We start from the raw sequence: 14,153 nt of genomic DNA, 5'->3' as shown, positions 1-14,153 counted from the left end.
AGTGTCAAGTACATTCACATTGTTGTGCAACCATCACCAATAACCATCCACAGAACTTTTCATCTTGCAAAACTGAAACTGTACCTATTAAACAACAACACATCATCTAATAGATTTTCTAAAAGCATATGAAATGGAATGTGTTTGGGGTGGGGATTTACAGTTACTAGATGCACATGCTCTGCATACCGTCTTTTCTTATTTATTTATTTATTTATTTATTGTGGAGACGGGCATCTCACTATGTTGCTCAGGCTGGTCTTGAACTCCTGGCCTCAAACATTCCTCCTGCCTCAGCCTCCCAAAGCACTGGGATTACAGGTGCGAGCCACCATGTCTAGCACATCCTTCCTTATTTTATTGTGGCAAAATATTAATAACATAACATTACTAGTATAACTATTTGTAAGTTATAGTCCAATGGCATTAAGTTCATTCATTTTTTGGTGCCACCATCACCACTAACCACTACCCATCTCCAGAACTTTATCATCCCAAACTAAAATTCTGTACCCATTAAACAACATTTCCTCATTCCCCCACTTCCATCAACCCTTGGCAACCACCATTCTATCTTCTGTCTCCATGAACTTGACTACTCACATAAGTGGAATCATATTTGTCCTTTTGTGATTGCCTTATTTCACTTAGCATGTTTTCAAGGTTCATCCATGTTGAAGCATGTGTCAGAATTTCCTTCTTTTTTAAGGCTGAATACTATTCCATTTACGAATATACCATATTTTGTTTATTTATTCATCTGTTGATAGGCACTTGGGTTGCTTCTATTTTTGGGTATTGTGAATGGTGCTGCTATGAACATGTTGTATCAATATATCTTTCCTCTTTCAATTCTTTTGGGAATATAGCCAAAAGTGGAATTGTTGGATCATTTGGCAATTCTGTTTTTAATTCCTTGAGGGAGTGCTATACTATGTTCCATTGCAGCTGCATCATTTTACATTCCCACCAGCAGTGCACAGGGGTTCTCATTTCTCCACATCGTTTTCCTAACATGTGTCATTTTCTGGGTTTAAAACAAATAATATCCATTCTAATGGGTGTGAAGTGATATCTCATTGTGGTTGTGATTTGCATTTTCCCAGTAATTAGTAATGTTTAGCAACTTTTCATGTCCTTATTGGCTATTGATATATCTTCTTTAGAGAAGTGTCTTTTCTAGTACTTTGCCTATTTTTGAATTGGGTTGTTTTGTTGTTTTTGTTGAGTTTTATGGATTCTCTATAAATTCTGGATATTAATGCCTTATCAGATATGTGATTTGCAGATATTTTATCCCATTTTCTGAGTTGCCTTTTTACTCTGTTGAGAGTGTCTTTTAATGCACCAAAGTTTTTCATTTTGACGAAGCCCTATTTGTCTATTTTGGCTTTTGTTGCCTGTGCCTTTTATGTCTTATCCAAGAAACCATTGTCAAATCCAATGTCATGAAGCTTTTCTCCAAAGTTTTCTTCTGTAGATGTCATCTCGATCTAACCCCTAACAGCAGTTTTCAATTGTCCGCTAGTTATACCTCAATAATATCTAGCTTTTTCCACCCCCATTCTGCCCCTACCATAGCATGAATGTTGAAAACCTGGCAATTTTGCTGTCAGCTCAGAGTATAGATAGGGTGCTCTCTGATGAAGGGCTAAGACAAGCTGGACTAAGGTCAGAAATCTGGATGGCCTTGATCTTATTAACCCTGATCATGCCAAAAGGGTCCTGGGAATTGCAGAATAGGCAAAACTGTTGGAATCAGTTGGTTCTTGCTCAGAATCTTGGTTTACACCCACTTGCTGCCACTATTAGCTGGGGGGTCTTCGGCAAATTCTATAACCTCTTTGGGCTTCAGTTTTGGTTTTATTTTTAATCTTTAAAATGAGGATAATAACACCTACCTTCAGGTGTAGTTTTGAGAATGAGAGATAATATATGGCCAGGCTCCTAGAAGCTGGGAGCTCTACTTACATTAATTACATCATGTGAGATATGGTTGTTACCCAGTACATCCCCTAGATGCTTGGCCTCTAGCCTGTGAGCATCTCCCCAGGCTAGGCTGGTACATCTTCATCTCTGGATCCCGACACTTGATCCTCAGTCTGGCACATGGTAGGACCTCACTAGACATTTGCCAAGTGATTGATTTGGAGGTTAAAAAAAAATCCCTTGCATTCTTCCTGAAAGCCACATCACTGTAATGGGACACGGGTTTGGAGTTGTGAGTATGAGAACTCAACTGAAATGTATTCTACCTCTTTGAATGTATTTCGTTCCACGTTATGGATACCAAAGAATGCCTGAGTTTTCCTTTTTCCTCTTCATTTCTGCTGTTAATTTTTACTTTCCAAATGAATGAGTCTTATGTGTAAGAATTTTAGAAGAGATTTTGGTGGGAGTGAAACTGGGTGCCCAAATGTTCCGATCTTAGCACTGAAAGTCCAGAAAACCCCTCAGTCCTGGGCTTTCTGTCAGTACAGCTGGCCACTCTCAAAAGACAAATGGAAGCTGGCTGGCAGATACACTAACTACAAGATGGAGATTTTTTTGAATCCCCTTTAAAGTGTGATTTGATAGATTCTTTATGGTTCTGGTCAGTTCCATTGAATTTGCTACTTCAGGAAGTATGGAACAGATTAGATTTTCATTCTGGTTTCATCCAGTTTTTTATTCTCTGTACAAAGTAATCCCATTGGCTCTTTTTATTATTATTATTGTTTAAGACCTTTGTTAACAGGTGCTTGCAGTTTGTTGACTTTTTGAAAAAATCAAGTTGTAAATTTTTATTACAAATTAAAAATGAAGTTCTTAAACATCTCAACTTGACCAGATAGGAAACAATTTAAAAACCTTTAAAGGCGTATTGTGAAAAAAAAAAACCAGGCTTTAAAAAAAAACCAACCACCACCACATTTGTTATTACCAAAAAGAGACGTCTTTAGGTGAAAATAATAAAAACCCCATGCTGCTTAGATAATACAGATAGTTCTATTTATCTGGTCAATGGGCAAAAAGCAAGCACTTAAGGTCTTCAGCTCCAACTTTTGTTCATTTCTTATTGCTGGAATTTCATATTTCTTCTTGTTGGATGACTAAACCGGGTGATGATAGAGATGATAAGTTGGCATTTACTCAACCCCGCCCTGCTCAGCCTCGGGAGCGGACTAATTCTCACCTGGTGGATCGGCTGCTTTTGTCTCTTTGCCACCTTGTGGTTTAGGGTTTTCTTTTCTGGGTCACTGCAACCTCCGCCTCCCGGGTTCAGGCGATTCTCCTGCCTCAGCCTTCTGAGTAGCTGGGACTACATACAGGCGTGCGCCACCATACCTGGCTAATTTTTGTATTTTTAGTAGAGACGGGGTTTCGCCATGTTGGCCAGGCTGGTCTCGAATTCCTGACCCCAGGTGATCCGCCCGCCTCAGCCTCTCAAAGTGCTGCGATTACAGGCGTGAGCCACCGTGCCTGGCTGGTTTAGGGTTTTCTGTGCGTCTGCGTCGGTAATTGAAGTTGCGGCGGTACCGACGTTGAGGTGGCTGCTGACCTTGGGTCTCACCTCCTTGATTTTCTTTATCCTCTTCATTGTCGTCCTCTCTAGGCTGTCTTTGGCGAGGAGGGCCCCTGCGGAATCGTGGTCTATATCCCTGATACGTACTCTGCCGCACTGATCTACCTTGTTTTCCTGCACCCTGGTTGTCAGCACCCTCCATCACTTCTCCCTGCACAGGAGGGTTAGAATACTGTGGTCCACGCCCATAGGGTCTCCGCATGTAGGAAGGTGGGAACCTTCCCTGCGGCAGGGCCGGCGTGGTTGAGCTTGGCCTTCGGGAGCACGCTCCCATCCCTCGTTCTTTCCCCCACTCTCACTATTCTGGTAATTTTGCTGGTGATTGGGTGGAGGACACCTGCGACCTGGATAGCATCTATAAGGCTTACGGTCTGCTGCATATTTACTGCCTTGAACTGGAACACCACCAGGACCTATAACATGTGCTGCCTCTGCACCCTTTTCTCCTTCAACCACATCAAACTCCACAGTCTCTCCATCTTCTACACTGCGAAGGTACCTCCTGGGGTTATTCTTTTTGGCAGCCTGGGGTACAAATATATCTTCCTTGATGTCATTCCTGTTGATGAAACCATATCCGTTCCTTACGTTGAACCATTTTACTGTTCCCCAAACCTTCGTTGCGATGACCTTCTTGTCCCCGCCGGCAGGTGCCGCTAATGTGAAGCCGCCCGGGCCACCGCTTCCTGTGCCGCTGCCCGAGGGGCCGGGTGTGGTGTCACCGGCGCTGAGGACGGGGAGCGCTGAGCGGCGGGCGGCTGCTGGGTCTCGGCCTCGCTGCTCAAGGTTGTGGTGATGGTGACTGGGGCGGGCTGCGGCAGCTGCGGCTTCTCCCGGGGTGTGATGGTAACTAGGCCGGTGGTGGTGGGGCCGCTCAGGGCTGTCTGGGGTCCGCTCTCCACTCCCGCTACCGATTGAACTCTTGGCTCTCAAAAAGTTAGTGTGGCCGGGCGTGGTGGCTCACGCCTGTAATCCCAGCACTTTGGGAGGTCGAGGCGGGTGGACCGCCAGAGGTCAGTAGTTCGAGACCAGCCTGACTAACATGGTGAAACCCCGTCTCTACTAAAAATACAAAAAAATATAAAAAATAAAAAATTAGCTGGGCGTGGTAGCTTGCGCCTGTAATCCCAGCTGCTGGGGAGGCTGAGGCAGGAGAATCACTTGAACCTGGGAGGGCGAGGTTGCAGCGAGCCAAGATGGCGCCATTGCACTCCACCCCGGACAACAAGAGCGAGACTCCATATCAAAAAAAAAAAAAAAAAAAAGTTAGTGTGCAGTAGTTTTGGACATGCTAAAGTGACTAAAATTGAGACTAAGAAAAATAATTGTATTAATCGTGGGTCATAGCTTTTTTTCTAAACCTATTTTTGGATTGCATTTTGCTCTAATAAAAAGCAGCCTTACTTCCTTAGTGAAGTATTTGTTCAAAGACAGGTCTTTATGAGTAATCTTTGGAGGAAGATGAAGTGGGTTAATTTTATTTTAAAAGCTCTGTGGGATGCCAGAGCTGGTAGGATGTGTGAAAAGATGGGCTTATGGTATTTAAAAAATCAATTTGAAAAGAATTGTGGCTCGTATTTCTCACCTCAGTTAATATTCCTGAGTTTGAATTTTGTGAAAGATCATTACAACGACTTAACTGAAACATGATCAGGCAGGTATTTCATATTCTGATACATTGTTTATGATCATTCACTGGCTGGCAGACTCCACATATCGTTTCCATGGGTCCAGGAACCTCCCTGCTGTTGTCAGCCTCCACTCAAAAATTTTAGTGTAAAATATAGACCTGATCCAGTCATGTTCCTGCTTAAAAATCTTTACTAGCTCTCCCACTTCTCCCAGGATAAATAAAGTCCAAAGACATACCAGGCTTGCAAGAGCTGATCTTCAGTTGATCTGTTAAGCTTATTTTCTGGCTTTTACACATCCTGTTTTTTTTTTTTTCTTTTTGTTGAGACAGAGCTTCTCTCTGTCGTCCGGGCTGGAGTGCAATCGCGTGATCTCAGCTCATTGCAGCCTCTGCCTCCGGGTTCAAGTGATTCTGGTGCCTTAGCCTTCTGAGTAGCTGGGACTATAGGCGTGTGCCATCACGCCCAGCTAAGTTTTGGATTTTTAGTAGAGACGGGGTTTCACCATGTTGGCCAGGCTGGTTTTGAACTCCTGGCCTCAAGTGATCTGCTTGCCTCAGCCTCTGAGAGTGCTGAGATTACAGGTGTGAGCCACCACACCTGGACATACATCCTCTTTAGAGCCCTCTGCTTCCTCTTTTTCTTTCTCTTTTTAAAATTAAGATGAAATTCAGTAACATAGAATTAACCACTTAAGCAGAACAATTTGTGACATTTAGTACATTTACAATGTTGTGCAACCATCACTACCGTCTAGTTGCAGAGCATTTTCACCACCCCAGAAGGAAACCCTTTACCATGAAGCAGTCACTCCCCATTCTCTACTCCCTTAGCCCCTGGCAACCACCAATCTGCTTTCTGTCTCTATGGATTTGCCTATTCTGGATATTTCATATAAATGGAATAATAATAATATTTGACCTTTTGTCTGGCTTCTTTCACTTAACATAATATTTTCAAGGTTCATCCACATGGTCACATTTATCAGAACTTCATTCCTTTTTATGGCTAAGTAATATTCTGTTGTATTGATATATCACACAACTTGTTATCCATTCATCCATTCATGGACATTGGGTTATTTCTACCTTTTAGCCATTGTGAATGGTGTATGCATATCCATGTACACCGATCTTCAATCTTTTTGGGTATATACCTACAAATGGAGTTGCTGGGTCACACAGTAATTCTGTTTAACATTTTGAAGAACCATCAAACCATTTCCCCTCCTTTCTCTTGTGTTACAATAATACAGTACATTCAAGACAATTTTTGTCAAAGCACAGTGATACGATGCCTTTAATTATAACAGGCTGTATTTGTGTCCAAGGGCAAGGACTGTGTCATCTGTTAATCTCCAGTACCTGGCACAGGGCTGCACAAAGGTGCTCAATAAATGTTTATGGGATTGAATGGGTTACACACAGCTTTATCCTTAGGGAAGATATGGTGTATGTAAGGCTTTGAATATGAGAAGAGATAAGTGGGGGTAGGGGTAGGTAAGGCAGAAAAGACCCTGCCAACTCCTTTGAACAAAGGGAAAGGAAGAAGGTATGGTAGAACTGGTTCCCCTTAGACCTGGCTTCTCTTGCTGGCTTGCCTTTGATGAACTTATTGTAAGTCTCTGGGAAGTTAAATTCCCCTCTGTCAATGAGAAGATTGAATATTTTAGTGATATTCAATTTTTTTGTTTGCTTTAAGTTGTGGAAATATTCCCTGCCCCTCCCTTCCCCCCATCCCCCAATATGAAGTCGTAAATGAAAGCCCAGTGTGGTTGGAGTGTGCATTTGAGGGAAGGGAAGGGGGCAGGGCAGAGTATGGACCTGGCTTCCTCTCTATAGCCCCAAGGACCTTGGCAGGACTCCAAGACTCCAAGGTCCTGGCATTTTCTGAGCCTCCATCAATAGCCTACAAAGCCTCTGTTCTAAAAAGATTAAGAAAGCATTAACAAACACAAGTACACATTATTGTGCAAAAAAAGTATTTTTCCAAGTAGTAGAGGGGTCCTTAAGGATTTACATAGCAACTTAAACAAGAAAAGAACCAAAGTCTTTCTAAAAAATTATAGTGAGTAGTACCCTTGGCTAAAAAGAGAGTTTCCAACCCTCTTCTCAACTCCTTACACTTAAAAAGAAAAGATGTAGGGCATATTACTTGAATAGAATTGTCAAACATTTTTATTTTCCTAGCTGAACGGATTCCTGCACCATGAGAGCATTTCCTCTGAAAATGTCCTGCTCTAAACCAAAGCTGAACATGTGAGTGGGCAGGTCGAGTCTTGTCCATACATTCCGGGTTTCCTTTTCTTTCTCTCTGTCTGCCTGGCTCTCTCTCTCCTGGTGAAATGACTTGAAATTATGACATCTACACTCTACTCTCACGTTGTCTTTTCTTTCTAGTTCTTTGCTTCTGAATTAATCTGAAAGATTGGGGCTTAGCTGAGTCCTCCAGATCACTTCCTGACACGCCAATTGTGTTCGCAAGCCTTACTGGTCCCTCAACAATGATCATTGCTGACACTTGACTTCCTTTGGTCCTGTTCAATTCTTTATTTCCACTGAAGCTCATTTGTAGGCAGCACTTCTGAAAATATACTGCCCAAACTTCAAAATCTTCTATTTGTTCAGGTTGAGAGAAGTTATTCAGGCAATGAGATCGGGAGATGGTTTACACAGATGTCTGAATGAGCCAAAACCATGTTGTTCTTATCACTGACATTCCCACTTGCTGTCATAGAAGTGTAGTTTAAGCCATGATAACCACAAACATTATTCATATTCTACCATTAACCCTCTCATTCACTTTTTGTGAGACTTCCTGAAATTCCAGAATTTCTCCTAAAAGGGAGTTCCTATGCAATGGCTGCCTCTTTTTGTATTAGAGCCCTATTATAGCATAGAAAAGAATTTCAGTTTTAATATTCCTTCGATTTTCCTTCCTTAGTGTTGGCTTTCACTTCAAAACGGGCATAAATGTAAGCACTGCAATATTTTCATCATTTCTTTAAATGCAGTTTTTGAAAGGAACTTACGGTTTTCCGGAGGATGCCCGCAGGATAATCCCTCTTGCTCCACCATGATGCTGTTGGACTACTGGAGAATTGAATGCTGTAATCCTTTACATAGCACTTAAAAAATGATTTAGAAAAGCTAAAGTCTGTCTTAGAAACCTCAGAACTTGTCTCAGAAATCTTGCCTCAATCGGCTTCCAAAGTGTAATGTAACATGATTATTTTGGGGAAACCTGTGGAACAGGTCTTGGAGCTCCATGTAATGTGTCAGAGTTTTAATTGATTCTTTGCTGTGTCTGTTCACCCCATAATAGCAGCGCTAAGCACAGGACGTGTTTTACAGGAATAGTCACCCAGAGCTTAGCTTGTTGTCACATAGCAGGCAGACAATTTCACAATGAAAATAAATCTGTTTCATGCCCCGAGAATTTCTTCCTGATGAAGTGTTCTCTGCTGATGTTGAGAGTGCGATCATTGATATCTGCCAGTTAGCACTAATGTGGTTCCAGGGAAAACTTAGTTGCTATCCCTTGCCGGTTCTAGAAAAACAGTTTGATTCACAAGAGGGGTACCATGGAACTCTGATCCTTGAGTTCATTTACTTTTCTCTTGCTTCTTGGACCACAAGATAGGAGTGATTCTCATGCCCTTATTATAATCTCATGTAAAGTAGCTTCATATATGTTATCTCACTTGATCCTCATGATAACATTGTAAGGAGGGCAGGACAGGTATCATTATCCCCACTTTACAAGCCAGAAAACTGAAGTTCAAAGAAATTTGTAACCTACTCAAGGAACCACAGATAATAAGTGGCCAAGAAAGGACTAAAAAGCAGATGCTCTTTTTAGTAATTACCATTTTCCTGGGAGAGCAGCCAAGACTGCTTCACCAAGAGCTTGCTGCAGCAGAACCTCCCTACCCCCCACATTCATTCATTCCTTCATTCATTCATTCATTCAACAAACACTTGTAGTGCGTATGATTTTTGGGGCTCAAAATTCAGATCTGTAAAACAAAATTAGTTTTCTTCTTTCTTTCTTTCTTTCTTTCTTTCTTTCTTTCTGTCTGTCTGTCTGTCTGTCTCTCTCTCTCTTTCTTTCTAGACGGAGTCTCACTCTGTCACCTAGGCTGGAGTGCAGCAGCACTATCTCCGCTCACTGCATTCTCTGCCTCCCGGGTTCAAGCATCCTGAGTAGCTGGGACTACAGGTGCACGCCACCACGCCTGGCTAATTTTTGTATTTTTAGTAGAGATGGGGTTTCACCATATTGGCCAGGCTGGTCTCGAACTCCTAACCTTGTGATCCACCTGCCTCGGCCTCCCAAAGTGCTGGGATTACAGGCGTGAGCCACTGCACCTGGCCATCTTTTTCTATAACTTTAATTAAACCCTTTCTTGGGCACTCACTCCTCCTGATGGCAGAAACTTAGTCAACTCCAGGTTTTCTCATGCAGCTTAGGGATCTGCCCCTCTTCCCTTTCCCCCCAGGTTTGTATATAAGTTCAAGCCATTGGGTATATGTGTGTTTGTGTGAGAGAGAGAGTAAGAGTGAGACAGAGACAGAGACAGACACAGAGGACATCTGTTAATGACTCGTAATATCCCAAATTCATTTGCGTAACATGTTTTAGATTCCTGTTAGGTAGGGGTACACAGAGATGAGCAGCAGCATCCCTTCCTTAAAACGTTCAGTCTAGTGAGAGAGGAAGAGAAAGGACAGAGGTTGGCCTCACAGTGGGATGCAGGCTAAGAGGGATCCTATGATCAAAACCAATGCAGTAGGACTTGGCTGATTGAAAGATGTGTAAGGCCGGGCGCGGTGGCTCATGCTTGTAATCCCAGCACTTTGGGAGGCCGAGGTGGGCGGATCACGAGGTCAGGAGATCGAGACCACGGTGAAACCCTGTCTCTATTAAAAATACAAAAAAATTAGCCGGGCGTGGTGGCGGGCGCCTGTAGTCCCAGCTACTTGGAGAGGCTGAGGCAGGAGAATGGCGTGAACCCGGGAGGCGGAGCTTGCAGTGAGCCGAGATTGCGCCACTGCACTCCAGCCTGGGCGACAGAGCAAGACTCCGTCTCAAAAAAAAAAAAAAAAAGAAAGATGTGTAAAGTGACACTTGTACCTTCCTCAAAGACCTAAGCAAAGACTGTGATTCTACAGTTTCCCTGTTACCCAAGCTATTTGGTGTTCACAACACTGGGTAACTGATCTGAGCTCAGATTCAACTGGAAAGCCAAAAGAAACTTAATAATAAAACAATTATAATTTTGTATCTATGATCTCATTGGACCTTCTCTACCTCTGTGAGAGCTAAAAGGGTTATTCCTCTGTGGTCTATATCCAGTCACCTGTCTCACATGCAGCTTCTCTTTTCCAGTCCAAACTCATAGCCCAAATCTTTCAAGCTAGCTTGGTTTTAAAAAATAAACATTCCTGTTTCAGTTTCCTCTAACTTTTTTTTTTGTGTATGTGTGTGAGATGGAATCTCGCTCTGTCACCCAGCCTGGAGTGCGGTGGCACTATCTCGGCTTACTGCAATCTCCGACTCTCAGGTTCAAGTCGTTCTCCTGCCTCAGCCTCCCGAGTAGCTGAGATTACAGGTGACCGCCATCATGCCCAGCTACTTTTTGTATTTTTAGCAGAGATGGGATTTCACCATGTTGGCCAGGTTGGTCTCAAACTCCTGACCACGGGTGATCTGCCTGCCTCAGCCTCCCAAAGTGCTGGGATTACAGGCATAAGCCACTGCTCCCAGCTCTTCTTTTTCTTCTTCTTCTCCTTCTCATTCTCCTTATTCTTCCTCTTCCCCTTCCCCTACCCCTTCCCCTTCTCCTTCGTCCTCCTCCTCCTTCTCCTCCTTCTTCCTTCTTTCTTCTTTTCCCTGCAACCTAGTAGCTCTATGTCTTTCCCATATAAGTTGAAATATTAAAAAAATTACTTTGATTTACATAACAGACCTGGGGGAAAAATCTGGTGAAGACAGAACCATCCTTTACATGCTGGGATGAGGGGTGGGGTGATGGGGTAGAAGAAGGAGAGCCCAGGGAAAACAAGACAGAACTTTCCTTGGTGGATGGAGAAGGAGAAGAGGTATGACTACAGTGTTTGCACTGTAGTCTCTCTTCAGTTATTTTACAGATGGGAAAACTGAGGCCCAGAGAATAAAATAAGCTGCCCAAAGTCACACAGCTGGTAAGTGGCAGGACTGTGATTTAAATCTGGATCTCTGACACAAAGTACTATGTTCTTTCTACTCACAAGTGGAGTAAATTCCTGGTTTCTACATAATTCAAACAAGAGGAAAATTCACATAACTGATTTCTCCCCAACCCAAAGCAGTAAAGGAGAAGTCACTTAATGAAAAAAACACATAAAGCCTAACATGAGAACCATGATTTTGGTTCTTGATTTGGAGAAGGTGATGGCCACCTGCTGCCAGAAATGAGGCATGAACCAAGAGAGGCAGTGAGGTGAAGGGAGCTGAGGGCACTGGGTTTCTTTTTTGTTTTGTTTGTGATTTTTTCTTTTTATTTTTTTTTGAGACTGGGTCTCGCTCTGTTGCCCAGGCTGGAGTGCAGTGGTGCGATCTCAGCTCACTGCAACCTCTGCCTCCCAGTTTCAAGCAATTCTTGTGCCTTGGCCTCCCAAGTAGCTGGGATTACAGGTATACGCTACCACACCTGTTTAATTTTTGTATTTTTAGTATACCATGTTGGCCAGGCTGGTCTTGAGCTCCTGACCTCAGGTGATCTGCTCGCTTTGGCCTCCCAAAGTGCTGGTATTACAGGTGTGAAATACTGTACCCAGCTTGTTTTTTTTTCTTTTAGATTCAGGGGGTACATGTGTAGGTTTGTTACCTGGGTATATTGTGTGATGCTGAGGTTTGGACTTCTAATGATCCAGGTAGTGAACATAGTACCCAATAGGTAGGTTTTCAACCCTTCTTCCCCTCCCCTTCCCTTTTATGGAATCCCCATGTTTATCGTTTCCATCTTTGTGCTTGCGTGTACCCAGAGGGTATTGGGTTTTAACGTTACTGGAATCATATGGGTTCCAATAGTCTAGAGAGTTAAGTGTTCCAAGCCATGGGGAAACTTGAGAGATCTGGGTTACTGATGAGGAAAAACATGTCTATACCTGTCAAGCAGTAAGGATAGAAAGCCCCCAGGGCTATTTTCTGATTACAAAATAATACATAAACCTTATTAACTATTGAAATACAAAAGTGTATAGCAGAAAGTAAACAGCTCCTCTAATACCCCAACCCACATACCAATGAAAGTCATAAGAAATCTTCCATATATTTTTCCTGTACAAATACAGATGCTTCTGGATTTACAATGGGGGTATGTCCCAATAACCCATAGTAAGTTGAAAATGCAGTAAGTTGAAAATGTGTGTAATATACCTAACCTACTGAGTTTCATAGCTTAGCCTAGCCTACCTTAAACATGCTCAGGACACTTACCTAGCCTATAGTTGGGCAAAATCATCTATGATATGGTTTGGATCTGCTTCCCTGCCCAAATTTCATGTCGCATTGTAATCCTGAATGTTGGAATTGGGGCCTGATAGGAAGTGATTGGATCACGGAATGAAGTTCTCATGAATGATTTAGCACCATCCCCCCTTGGTGTTGTATATTGAGAGAGTTCTTGTGAGATCTGGTTGTTTAAAAGTGGGTGGCACCTCCCCCCCTCTCTCTTCCTGCTGCTCTGGCCACGTGACATGCAGGCTCCACCTTTGCCTTCCACCATGATTATAAGTTTCCCAATGCTTCCCCTGAAACAGCAGATGCCAGCATCATGCTTCCTGTACAGCCTGTGGAACCATGAGCCAATTAAAACTCTTTTCTTTATATATTACCCAATCTCAGTTATTTCTTCATAGCAATGCAAGAATGGCCAAATACAGTCTGGTAACACAGTTCATGGTTGAGAATCTGTTGTTTACCCTGGTGATTGCATGGCTGACTGGGAGCTGTGGCTTGCTACTGCTGCCTAGCCTTGTGAGAAAATATTATACTGCATATTGCTAGCCTGAAAAAAAAAATCAAAATTGAAAATTTAAAGGATGGTTTCTCCTAAATGCGTATTGCTTTCACACTATTGTGAAGTTGAAAATCTTAAGTCAATCATTGGATGTCAGTAAGCATCTGTACTAATATGGTGGTAGAATAGTAGAATATTATTCACAATTTGTCTGATTTCAACTCTTTTAAATTTGTTAAAGTTTATTCCATGGCCTAGAATATCAACTATCTTGTTGAATGTTCCATGTGAACTGAAAAACAATGTATATTCTTCTGTTGTTTGGTGGCATGTTCTTGGCATGTTCTAAAAATGTCAATCAGATTAAGTTGGTTGAGGCCGGGCTTGGTGGCTCGCTCTTGTAATCCCAGCATTTTGGGAGGCTGAGGTGGGTGGATCACTTGAGGCCAGGAGTTTGAGACCAGCCCCGCAAACATGGTGAAACCCCGTCTCTACAAAAAATACAAAAATTAGCTGGGCATCGTGGTGGGTACCTGTAATCCCAGCTACTCAGGAGGCTGAGGCAGGAGAATTGCTCGAACCTGGGAGACAGAGGTTGCAGTGGGCTGAGATCTCACCACTGCACTCCAGCCTGGGTGACAGAGTGAGACTCTGTCTCAAAAAAAAAAATATTAAGTTGTTTGAGAGTGTTCAGGCTTACTACATCCTTACCAATTTTCTGTGCTTGTCCTATCAATTTCTGAGAGGGAAATGTTGAACCCTCCAAGTAGGATTGTAGATTTATCTATTTCTCCTTTCCATTCTATTATTTTTTTTGCTTCATGTATTTTCAGGATCTGTTTTAAGTGAGTGTGCTTTTAGGATTGTGATGTCTTCCTCTTCCTGGTTAAAGTGACCAATTGACACTTTTATTATTACGTAATGTCCCTCTTTTATACCTGGTAATATTTGT

General features: G+C 42.6%; 1 pseudogene; it reads right to left on the bottom strand.

The window, feature by feature from the left end:
* Nucleotides 1-3,128: 3,128 nt before the first annotated feature.
* LOC105738435 lies at nt 3,129-4,482 on the bottom strand (annotated as a pseudogene).
* Between the last annotated feature and the right edge of the window lie 9,671 nt (nt 4,483-14,153).

Source organism: Nomascus leucogenys, chromosome 1a (genome assembly GCF_006542625.1).
Source record: "Nomascus leucogenys isolate Asia chromosome 1a, Asia_NLE_v1, whole genome shotgun sequence".
NCBI lineage: Eukaryota > Metazoa > Chordata > Mammalia > Primates > Hylobatidae > Nomascus > Nomascus leucogenys.
This window is presented reverse-complemented; position numbering and strand designations above follow the sequence as displayed.